Source organism: Triturus cristatus, chromosome 5_2, assembly GCF_964204655.1.
Source record: "Triturus cristatus chromosome 5_2, aTriCri1.1, whole genome shotgun sequence".
NCBI classification, from domain to species: Eukaryota; Metazoa; Chordata; class Amphibia; order Caudata; family Salamandridae; genus Triturus; species Triturus cristatus.
This window is the reverse complement of record NC_140588.1, coordinates 489,501,205-489,513,406: the sequence shown is the minus strand read 5'-3', so window position 1 is coordinate 489,513,406 and position 12,202 is coordinate 489,501,205.

Below are 12,202 nucleotides of genomic sequence, written 5' to 3'. Positions count from 1 at the left end.
ACACACTGAAGGGAGAGCCTATTTAGGACTCTCTGGTTCCTATACGAATTTGTAGGTTACTTAGAGACCATAGTGGCCCATTCGACCGCTTCAACAACTAGGATATATCCCAAAATAGTGATTTTGATTGAGGAGTGGAAGAAAGCTTTTGAAGAACTTAAGAGAGAACTAACCAATGCACCTATAGTAAAGACCCCTGACTACAGTTAACCTTTTGTTGCTCATTAGTAGGTTACTAATCAGGCAACCCACCTGATTATCAACCTACCTTTGCGAGCTCCTTCTGAACCTATGTAATGATCCTTGCTTTGGCTTCCTGAAAGAAAGAATGCTCTTTTCAAGTTTTTTTGTCTGGTCCATAAATCTCTACATGCATGAGCCCCTTGCTTCTTGCGAAACAAGTTGCAGCACTACATTCCAACCCGTAATCTCAGGCCCGTGAGCAGCTGTTATTATGACCTCGGCGAATTTGAATGGCTAGGTAAGGGGGCTGTTCATTTTTTTTGGGCCCCTCTACATTAGAATCAGCTGCCATTATAATTGCGTTCCTGTCCTGACCTAGCTGCATTTAAAAAATTCTTAAAAAGATGACTTTTTAATCTTTAAATTCAGCCAACATAAATCTGACCTGTGTGAATGCCTTAGCTCCAAGAGACCCCCCTCGGGGGTGATTCATGCGCTTAATCAGATTAAAGACATAACAGAGAGATACTTCAGAGAAGGGAGTTGCAGTGGTACTGGCTCAACTTGATGACAAGGTGTAGCGCATCCGGTGGCCTATATTAGTCATGAATTACTATTCAGAGAACAGAACTGGGGGCCGTTGAGAGGCAGTGCTTTGCCATTGTGTGGGCTTTGAAAAGTTTCCAACGGTAGCTGTTTGGCAGTAACTTTGCTCTCCAGTCAAATCACAAACCACTTAAGTGTCTGATTGCAATGAAGGGAGAACAGCTTAAGTTGCTGAGATAGTTTATTTACGCCTATATTTCACAGTAGAGCATAAGGCTGGAATGAACCAATCAAATGTATATCAACTTTCCTGCCAGTTCTGCCAATCTGATGACCAGACTTCTCCAGCATGGAGATAGGTGCCAATTAGTCTAATATGGAATGGGTATCTCCTGAGATCCCTGTGAGAATCCAGTGACTGCTCTCCATTACTATCACTTCAAGTGCTGAAGGGGCTGTTCTAGGTCCAGGTTTCAGAGTCATAGTAGTATGGACCCTGGGACATCAGAGGCAAACAATCCCAGCCTCAAGGCGGAGACCCAGTAGCCCTGTTGCCTCCAGAATGGGATCTGACACCTACCTTGGCTGATTTGGTCATCCCTATCTCAATGAAGATCGCCATTATTACGCAAACAATGTTTTGAAAATTATTCTATGAGCATAAACTTAATGAATCCCTAAACCAATAATCATTGCTGTGTGAAACAGTCTGATGACTCACAACCTTATGCAGTTTTTGTTTAAGTCTGACAGATTTGCTCATTCTTAAGCTGTCAAAGTTTTATAAGCCAAAAAAGAAGGGGCTCTGTAGCAGAACAATTCCACCTATGTGCAGTGCCAGAAGTTCGAAATTCCCAGAACATAATTGACTGTGCAGGCATAAAGCTAACTTTTCCCAGCCTAACAAAATCCTTTGGGCTATGACTTTGAATTTGTCTAACTATCAAATGTTGAATCATAGGTGCTCACCAGATACTATATTTCATCTCTGTCTGTAAACAACTGTGACCAAGAGCTTAGGTTTGGGTAGTGTGTTAAACCATTCATTTGTCTTTCACCTCTATCAACTAGTAACTTCCTCATAGGGCTGTTCTAGAAAAGAAAACGGAATCGGAATTGGCCACACTAGTTTTACAAATACACAACCCAGACTGGATGAACAGGTTTAAGGTGATTTCCCTGTGATAGCCGGATTATTTTATTTCCTGCCAGTACATTTTCTGCACCGAATTCCCCAAAGTCTGCTTTTTTATTTCTTCTCTGTGAAGTCAAATCATACTGATGCTACAATATTTAGTAGTGTTTTCTGGCTAGTGGGGCATTCTATGCACTACATTGTGTTTTTATTTACAACAGGATAGAGAGTCTTTCTCTGGTGGGAGGGCCCCTTCCGCCTGCTGGTGAGATCTCCTGCCAAGAATGAGAGAAGCCTCAACCAGTAGCACAAAAAGTTGGTGGGGTTGTAATATCACTAATCGCTTGTACAATGTTATTAGAAACAAGTAGTGATGTAATTTTCTTATTACAGGTGCATATCACACTCATAACGTGCCTCTAATGAGAAGATGATCAATAGTCATTCATAGGGAGACTACAAATCCAATGTATTATAAATGGGATAAAATACTGCCTGCCATACTTTATAAGGATATAACCACGTCACCAAGAGTTCCATGACCATACAGAGGGGCAAGATCGGAGGCTGAGTTCCTTTATAACTCTGAGGTGACTTGCAATATCATTATCATGTACGCCGGAGGTACTTTATTCCTGCTAATACATGATCACACTATCAACTTTCCCATTAACCACTTAAATAGTTGGTGCATAGCTCTTGCAAATGAAAGTGAGAGCATGTTAAAAAATAGAATCTCTTGTGAAAAATTAAATATATCAAAATTTTCTGAAAAACTATATTAGAATGTGTTTGATATAAGTATGTGATTTAAAAAATGGCCCAGTAAAAACTCACAGAAAGATTCTAACTTTTCTATAAATACCTATGGAGTGCAAAAAATAAACATGTTGCCATACTTTCTACTATCTGTACAGTTAGCAAAAACAGAGCAAAAGAAAGAAAATCAACTTTCGTTTTCCTGTTTTTAAACAGCAACTTTAATTATTTTCCATGACCTGACTTGCCTTTCCCCATGGCTGCTGGCTCTGGCATCAGGCATTGCAACCTCAGATCTAAATTGTAATAAATTATTACATTTTAGTTCTGAAGTCATCGACTGGGTGTATCACATGTCACCTATTATAAAGAAATTAGAGACTGGGTTTTACACAGGGACATCAGAATCACAAGTATTATAACAAGTTATTGAAACATATGTCCCCTCGCAGTTGGGAAATTACAGTCTATAATTTGAGAATCATTGCCCCTACCTTCACGCCACAGTAACAAATTCAAATACCAAGAGTGCCAACCCTAGTCTACATCACTCTTTTCTTTAGATTATGTGCAAGTTTTTCATTGCCTAAACCAACACAACAAAAACCTCATAGATGTGGTTCGTTACTTTCAAGTGGTCTCTTGGAATAGTTGCAACGTCCTCATGTCTCAATTTTGAATTACAAATTAGGGGCCAGTTACGATGCCATAGCAAATGGCTCCAAACCTTGGTCGGAGCTGTTCCTACGGCATCGTAATCAGCTGTTCGGATTCATTTCCAACTGACCCATTTGGATGGAGTCTGTCGGAAAGGAATCTGAACTGGATTTCAGAATAGCTTCCGATGGGCTCAGTTAGCCTGTCTGCCGTTCGGAAAGCCTCCAGTAATCCCAAGGGCGGCTCTTTCCGCCCAGAGGATTACAATGTCGGATTCCGACAGCCATTCTGTGCCGGCTTTTCCGACACAGAAAGGGTGTTGAAAGTCAAATTTGGGGCCCCCAGCAGGGCCCCATGGGTGCACGGACTCTGGTTGGAGGCCAAGCTATTGATCCCTGTACCGCGTGGGAGGCACCTTGGGGTACCTGCCACGGGGTGCAGGGATGAACTGCACCTCTTCTATTTACAATGATAGCATGCATTCCGGTCAGACTGCATGCTCCCATTGTAAAGAATAGGACTGCGACAGAACAGTGTTCAGTCGCATCCTGATTGCTGGGTTTGGACCGCCGACAAGAGGTTGGTCGGTCCTAGTACCGAATCGATGTCGGACGGACCCGGAAGGTCCGTCCGACATCAAAATGGCACCCTAAGTGTGACAAGCTTACTCCAAAACTCTATTTGCAAAGTTTTTTTTTCTATGAAGCGTTCTGAATAACAAGAAACTTGCTTATGGCGCCATGCACAACTCCAAAAAAGATAAATAGATAAGATACTTGTTCCTTTCTCGTCTTTTTAAAAGGTGGTACGGTATGATGATAAACTACAGGTACATCTCTAACATTCAAACATGCATGGTTGCAAGAAGGCCAGGTGGGCTTCCCCCAAACAATGTTGAATTGATGTTGAAAGAGTTGAAATAAGCCTGTTTATATCGTCTTTACATAAACACTGCCTTTCTGTTATGGCCTGGTTCTGAGCCTTATCATCACATTATTTGAATTAAAAGTGAGCGATAGCAAGTGTAAATATGCATAGCCATACCAAGCTTGAATTTGGGAGATAATCCTGCTTACTTGGTGTCAAGGCGGAGTGTTGAAGAGGACTATGAAGGCGCTTGGAAACACGTGCATAAGAATAAAGGGTGTTAATAGTAGTCTTAATAGCTATAAAAAGAAAACATTAAAGCCGTTCTTAAGAAATACCAGAGGTGAACACTAACTAAAGATGAAAGAACACATGCACTTTGTTTCTGATTTGAATGTCTGATTATCTGATTCTCAAGAGAAAGCTGAAGCCTGTCGACAATAGATAAGCTGTTCTACATAAAGAAACTGTCTGCAAGACGATTGCGGCTTCAGTTCATTGAATACTAGCAACGCATCATAAAGACACGAAGGCTGCAAAGAACAGTGTGCAAGATGTAAGATAAGGTAATCGGGGAAAGAGAAAGATGTTTTTAAGGGATACTCACAATAGCAGTGTATCAATGTGACAGAGACAAGGTGAAGTCACACAAAGCAAATTAAACAATATTGGTCCCAGGGTGTTTATCAGCACAACGTGGGGCTACCAAGATAATAGCTAAGCCATCAATTTCATCTATTGAAAGTTAAACTAAAATATCAAATGAATGCAGAGTTGTGACAAATAAAACGTGCAGAGATAGTAGCACAAATGTGAGATAATAAAAATGTAATTTTTATGAAGTCAATCATTAAATGTACTTCAAATGTCCTTCAAAGCAGTGACAGGGGCATTGTAGAATTAGGGTGGAAAACATCACCTGGTAAAAATTATTCATAATTTGGATTAGCAAGTAAACGTAGGATGTCAGTACTGTACAATTAGTTGCATGGTGAGTTCAGGAATTTGACTGGGCCTGTACCTTATTTCCAGGGTCACAACTAGGGGTGGGCGGAATTTGCGAAATCCACTTTCGCCAATTATCGCGAAAATGTTTAAAATTATCGCAAACAAGCGGAAATATCGCGAAGATGCGGAATTTTTTTCCCGCATGTTCGCGAGATTTTCTGCATGGTTGCGGGTCGCCAACTTACCCATGTGGTTGCTCGCGGGCGCGGCCATCTTGTTTTGAGTTGTCTCGCGGTTCATGATCGCGAGAAGAAAGACGTGATCGCGCGACGCATGACGTCACTGCGGGCGCGAACTGTCGCGAGACAGCGCAAATGGCTAAAAACAATCCAACATCTCATGGAGAACGCGACCGGATCAAGAAAACTTGTCGGCGAATGCAGGGATTCAGGTAAGGCAATCGCGCGCGCGTGAGAATGTATTATTTTACTGCGCGAGCAAGAAACAAATTATCGCCAAGCTGCGGAAAGCGGAAATTTTGACATTTTCGCACTCTCCGCGGGTCGCGAAAATGTCAAATTATCGCAATTTTCGCGAACGGAACGAAATTTTCGCCCAGACCTAGTCACAACCTGTGTTCATGAAAGCCCCGTGTTTCCCATATGAGAGAGGATACGCCATAAATGCCTTCATCTTGCTCTAGGTTTCATACGGCGAGAAAGCACGTCAATTCACCTTACTACTTAAATAATACGTCCCAGTCATCCTTGCAAACACCCTTATGTAATTTAATACTAGGACCTCAGGTATGACGCGGAAACTAAACATACAGGGCCCGAGTCCCTGGATGTGCAAAAAGTTACTTTTTTAGTCACATATCCCAATCCAGAAGACCAGAATCAAGATCTTCAGATTTTTCTCAATGCAAATTCCACCTAGAGCTCGGAATAATTCACAAGTGTGATAGACGTTCAGCAGTCATAGGGCCCGATTCACAGAATTAACTTAAGACAAAATCCTAAACTTAGTACCATTTTGGTATTCACAGAATGCACTTACTACTTCTGGTATTCACAGAATGAACTTACTACTTTTGCGATTCACAGAATAAACTTACTACTTTTGGTATTCACAGAATGGATTTACGACTACTGACTTTACGTCCGCACTCGGGCTGGAAATTCCAGCCCGGAGGCGGAGCTTCCGGCCCGGAGGCAGAGCTTCCGGCCCGGAGGCCGAGCTTCCGGGCCGGGGGTGGGGCTTCCGGCCCGGAGGCGGGGATTCCGGCCAGTGGCGGAGATTTAGCCATGGCCAAAATGTCCACCTCTGGGCCGGAAGCTCCGCCTCCGGCCCGGAAACTCCGCCTCCGGCCCGGAAGCTCTGCCTCCGGCCCGGAAGCCCCGCCTCCGGGCCGGAAGCTCCGCCTCCGGGCCGGAATTTCCGGCCCGAGTGCGGACGTAAAGTTAGTAGTCGTAAATCCATTCTGTGAATACCAAAAGTAGTAAGTTTATTCTGTGAATCGCAAAAGTAGTAAGTTCATTCTGTGAATACCAGAAGTAGTAAGTGCATTCTGTGAATACCAAAATGGTAGTAAGTTTAGGATTTTGTCTTAAGTTTGTTCTGTGAATCGGGCCCCTTGTGTTTTAGGTAGATGCGGAAAAGGTAAAGGGTAAAGGAGTGTCCAGTGTACGAAATGCAAAATGCTTAGAACTCTCACAAGGTTACATGTCTGCGGGTATTCACAAAAAAGTTAATCATTTTCATGGTTATGCCCATCTTGGAAAGATATGGAAAGTAACTTCTACAAAAGTGAGGAACTTGTGTGCAGGTGGGAAAGTGGATGTCATATTCCAATAATTCATTTCATATAGGTGGAAAAGAAATGCTAATGAGCAAACCATCACATTGACCACCCTCTCCAGAGAAAGTCTTCACTTGGAAAACTGCAAACTAAATAGAATTCCAAGCTCGCTTCTTGAAATACTTCATTTTTTCCTGAAAGCTGGGAAGCTATGTAAATCAGGAGAAAACCACCCATGGGCAGATTTTTTCTTAAAGGAATATTGTGATTTAGGGGCCAATTACGATGGCGGTGAGACCGCCACTGACAGCCCGTTGGTGGCAGTCCCACCGCCATCGGTGGGACTGCCACATTTTGATGCCTGGCTGTGTGTTGACAGTCGGAAAGACAGACGGCCATGCATCCGACGGGCTCCTTGGTGCCTGCCAAGCACCGCCTTAGGGATTAAGATGTCCCTCCCCGCCAGCTGTTTCATGGCGGTTTATCTGCCATGAAAAGGCTGGTCAAAATGGACATTGGGGGTCTGTAGTGGACCCCACTTACCCCCCTGGCCCTTGATTTTGGGTGTTGGGGGGCACCTATGGTGCCCCCTACATAGCCTTGCAACATGTGGCAGGCACTGCATGGTGCCTGCTGCGTAGTGCAGGGGTATGTACAGGGTGCATTTTTCACATTGTGGCGGGTGCTGTAGCCCGCAGCACCTGCTGAAATGCAAAGAATACACGGTGCGACCCCCTTGCAGGCGGTCGCATCGTAATCCCTATGGCGGGACATCCAACGGCTAGTCAGTCAGTCTCATTTCCGATAGGGTGGCCGGCCATCCTAATCGGGCCCTTAGTCACTGCCCGCACAACTGTGAAAAACATTTATCACATGCCCTCTCTGGAAGGCAAAGGTTTAAAGATCTTTCAATCTTAAGAGTAAGAAAAATATTGAACGCTTTGCAAATGTTGGACACAGCTAGACAGTGAGCAAGAAGAGATAGGTGAAACAATTCCAGGCGTCAACAGTCTGACAACTTTTCAGCAGTCCGCTAGTGGGTTCCCTTGGTCATATACACCTCACCTTCAACTTGAACTGCCGCTTAACATCCCAGCCGTAACCGAGGCGTTTGCAAAGAAGGGTTAACCAGATGTATTCTCAGAAGAATTTTAAAGGGCTGGCAGTGGCGTTTTAAGGATTCTTTGATGGCCCTGGGCCAAGCGTATTTTGGGGGCCCCTGTTCGGAACATTTGATATTATGATTTAATTTCAGCTCTTTCATTACTCTTTAGCCAGGCCACCAATAGTGCACTGCACACGCACACTTGTCCAAATTCGAAATGTATTTACATCTAATATTCAGGAATAGTGATGTGTGTTGTCAGTATTGTAACATAGCAGTAGCTCATCAATATTACTACAAAAAATCTCTGTGACCCCCTCCCATTACTCATTAGTTAGCTCCTGTATTGATCTAAGAGAAACGTTTATTATGGATGTTGCATGAAACATAAACAAACCATTTGTCTGCAAAATGTCTAATAGACTCTCACATATTACCCACATTAAAAATTATTTAAAGGAAAATGCTTTTTACAACATACTGTCCAATAATATTTCAAGGTCATCAGGACAAGAACAGATCTGGCTCTATCAGGGCCCCCCCTAAATGGCTGGGGCCCTGGGCCAGAGCCCACTTTGCCCATGCCTTAAAACGTCTCTGAGGGCTGGTTCTTTACATAAGGAAAAGTATCTGTTACCCCAGCGTCTCCACGACCCTGGGCAGCCAGTTTCCCAGCTGTCATGCAGTTGAAAACCTGCAACTCTCCAGACAGCTCCTTTCCTTGGATGGAGGAGGCTAGTGAGCCTTTCCCTTTACTGCTGAGGAAGAGACCTCCCTAGCCCAGCCTGGGGGCTTCATGGGCAGGCTCTGCACAGAATGCTGGCAGGAGCCTCCTGCTACCCGCCGGGAACTATGACGTCAGGGGCTCTGAATAGCACTCACTTAGTCCCCACTTGGCAGCCCCTTCACATAGGATCCAAATAGAACAGCACGTGGGCCAAATAACTAAGGCAGGCCACGGTCTGCAATACGAGCCTAAACCAGTCTCCACAGGGAAAGCAAAAACTAGCCATCTTCAATGTAGCGTTGCAGGGGTTGATGGAAAGCAAAGATGTGTACTCAAAAAAATATATGTACAGCTCCCAAACATTATTAAATTCATTTTCAACTACATCTCAGAAATCATTTAAAGACGTGGAAAAACAATGAAACGCGACAGATGAGCCCGGACAAATATTGGCAATAAATCACTCCGTAGTACAATTATGAAAACAGTGTTACACATAATGATACAAAGAGATAAAACAAGCACTTTGCAACAAAACCTCTGTTCCACCAAAGCAACCGCGTGTTCTGCGTTAGTAGAGCCTGCATTTCATGTGCACAGGAATCACATGGGAAGGAGGGGTAAGTCATGGCAACATACAGGCAAAATTCAATCAAGATGAAACAGATGATGAGCGATAGAAATGTTTTGATTAAGGGTGGGCGTAGTGGGCGTAGTGGGGCTACGTGAAGCAGCACGTAGTGTGCCCAAATCTACGCACACTACGCGCTTCGCGTAGCCCCACTACGTGCCACCCACCTCCCACCCGCCATTCTTTTAAATATTATAAGCAATGAAAAATAAAGTAAAAGTAAGTCGACTTACCCGTAAGCGCGGCGTCTCCGGGGCTCCCTCTTTCAGTTTCTAATTTCTTCTGGCAAATGCGCATGCGCGGACGCCCGCGCATGCGCATTTCTTGCGAGAAATGCGCATGCGCGGGTGTCCGCGCATGCGCATTTGCCAGAAGAAATTAGAAACTGAAAGAGGGAGCCCCGGAGACGCCGCGCTTACGGGTAAGTCGACTTACTTTACTTTATTTTTCATTGCTCATATATTTAAAAGAAGGGCGGGCGGGAGGTGGATGGCGGGTGGCGAGCAGCTACGCTTCGCCCTCGGCGTGTGCGTAGCGCTGCCCTGCTTCGCCTACTTCGGAAAGTGCGAAGCAGGCAGCGCTACGTACACTACGTGGGCGAAGCGTAGTGCTACGCCCGGGGTTAGTTTTGATTCGCTGTGTATGCAAATTAATCTTTACATCCCAGTCACCGTACTCAAAGCACCTTTTATTTCATGAACATTGTCCACAAAGTATCAGTTACTTAAAGAGGGCACTGAGTGTAGCAGCTAAATCCCAAATATGCTGCATCTCCTTTCAAGTTTAGTGGTCTTGAATCTTAAAGTGCCTGGCTGAAGACGACTGAAATGCCAGAAACCGGTCCTAGGAAGCTTGTTTCCGGTCCAGGGAAGACATGGCTTGGCAGTTCGGGCTGGACTGGACTGTTCCCATGAGGCACAGGGTCAGACTGATTTGCATATGGCCATGTCTGAAATGGGGTGGCAGAGTGGGCTAAAGAACGGTGAGGGATTAAACCCAGATCAGTTGACTGGGGGTGAGTGCTTGCAATGTTCAACACTCCGTCCATCATTTCCTTTAGTTTTTGCTTTGTTCGCCATAAGTTGGCAGGGTATGCTCAGAAGTGAGTCCCTTGCTCACTTTGCCACTGGATTCAAGCAAGCCTGGCTGAAGCAGAAACCGGTCCTAGGAAGCTTATTTCCGGTCCAGGGAAGACATGGCTTGGCAGTTCGGGCTGGACTGTTCCCATGAGGCACAGGGTCAGACTGATTTGCATATGGCCATGTCTGAACTGGGGTGGCAGAGTGGCTAAAGAACGGTGTTGGATTAAACCCAGATCAGTTGACTGGGGGTGAGTGCTTGCAATGTTCAACACTTCGTCCATCATTTCCTTTGGTTTTGGCTTTGTTCGCCATAAGTTGGCAGGGTATGCTCAGACGTGAGTCCCTTGCTCACTTTGCCACTGGATTCAAGCAAGCCTGGCTGAAGACGGCTGAAATGCCAGAAATCGGTCCTAGGAAGCTTGTTTCCGGTCCAGGGAAGACATGGCTTGGCAGTTCAGGCTGGACTGTTCCCATGAGGCACAGGGTCAGACTGATTTGCATATGGCCATGTCTGAACTTGGGTGGCAGAGTGGGCTAAAGAACGGTGATGGATTAAACCCAGATCAGTTGACTGGGGGTGAGTGCTTGCAATGTTCAACACTCCGTCCATCATTTCCTTTGGTTTTTGCTTTGTTCGCCATAAGTTGGCAGGGTATGTCCAGACGTGAGTCCCTTGCTCACTTTGCCACCGGATTCAAGCAAGCCTGGCTGAAGACGGCTAAAATGCCAGAAACCGGTCCTAGGAAGCTTGTTTCCGATCCAGGGAAGACATGGCTTGGCAGTTCGGGCTGGTCTGTTCCTATGAGGCACAGGGTCAGACTGATATGCATATGGCCATGTCTGAACTGGGGTGGCAGAGTGGGCTAAAGAATGGTGATGGATTAAACCCAGATCAGTTGACTGGGGGTGAGTGCTTGCAATGTTCAACACTCCGTCCATCATTTCCTTTAGTTTTTGCTTTGTTCGCCATAAGTTGGCAGGGTATGCTCAGAAGTGAGTCCCTTGCTCACTTTGCCACTGGATTCAAGCAAGCCTGGCTGAAGCAGAAACCGGTCCTAGGAAGCTTATTTCCGGTCCAGGGAAGACATGGCTTGGCAGTTCGGGCTGGACTGTTCCCATGAGGCACAGGGTCAGACTGATTTGCATATGGCCATGTCTGAACTGGGGTGGCAGAGTGGCTAAAGAACGGTGTTGGATTAAACCCAGATCAGTTGACTGGGGGTGAGTGCTTGCAATGTTCAACACTTCGTCCATCATTTCCTTTGGTTTTTGCTTTGTTCGCCATAAGTTGGCAGGGTATGCTCAGACGTGAGTCCCTTGCTCACTTTGCCACTGGATTCAAGCAAGCCTGGCTGAAGACGGCTGAAATGCCAGAAATCGGTCCTAGGAAGCTTGTTTCCGGTCCAGGGAAGACATGGCTTGGCAGTTCAGGCTGGACTGTTCCCATGAGGCACAGGGTCAGACTGATTTGCATATGGCCATGTCTGAACTTGGGTGGCAGAGTGGGCTAAAGAACGGTGATGGATTAAACCCAGATCAGTTGACTGGGGGTGAGTGCTTGCAATGTTCAACACTCCGTCCATCATTTCCTTTGGTTTTTGCTTTGTTCGCCATAAGTTGGCAGGGTATGCTCAGACGTGAGTCCCTTGCTCACTTTGCCACTGGATTCAAGCAAGCCTGGCTGAAAATGGCTGAAATGCCAGAAACCGGTCTTAGGAAGCTTGTTTCCGGTCCAGGGAAGACATGGCTTGGCAGTTCGGG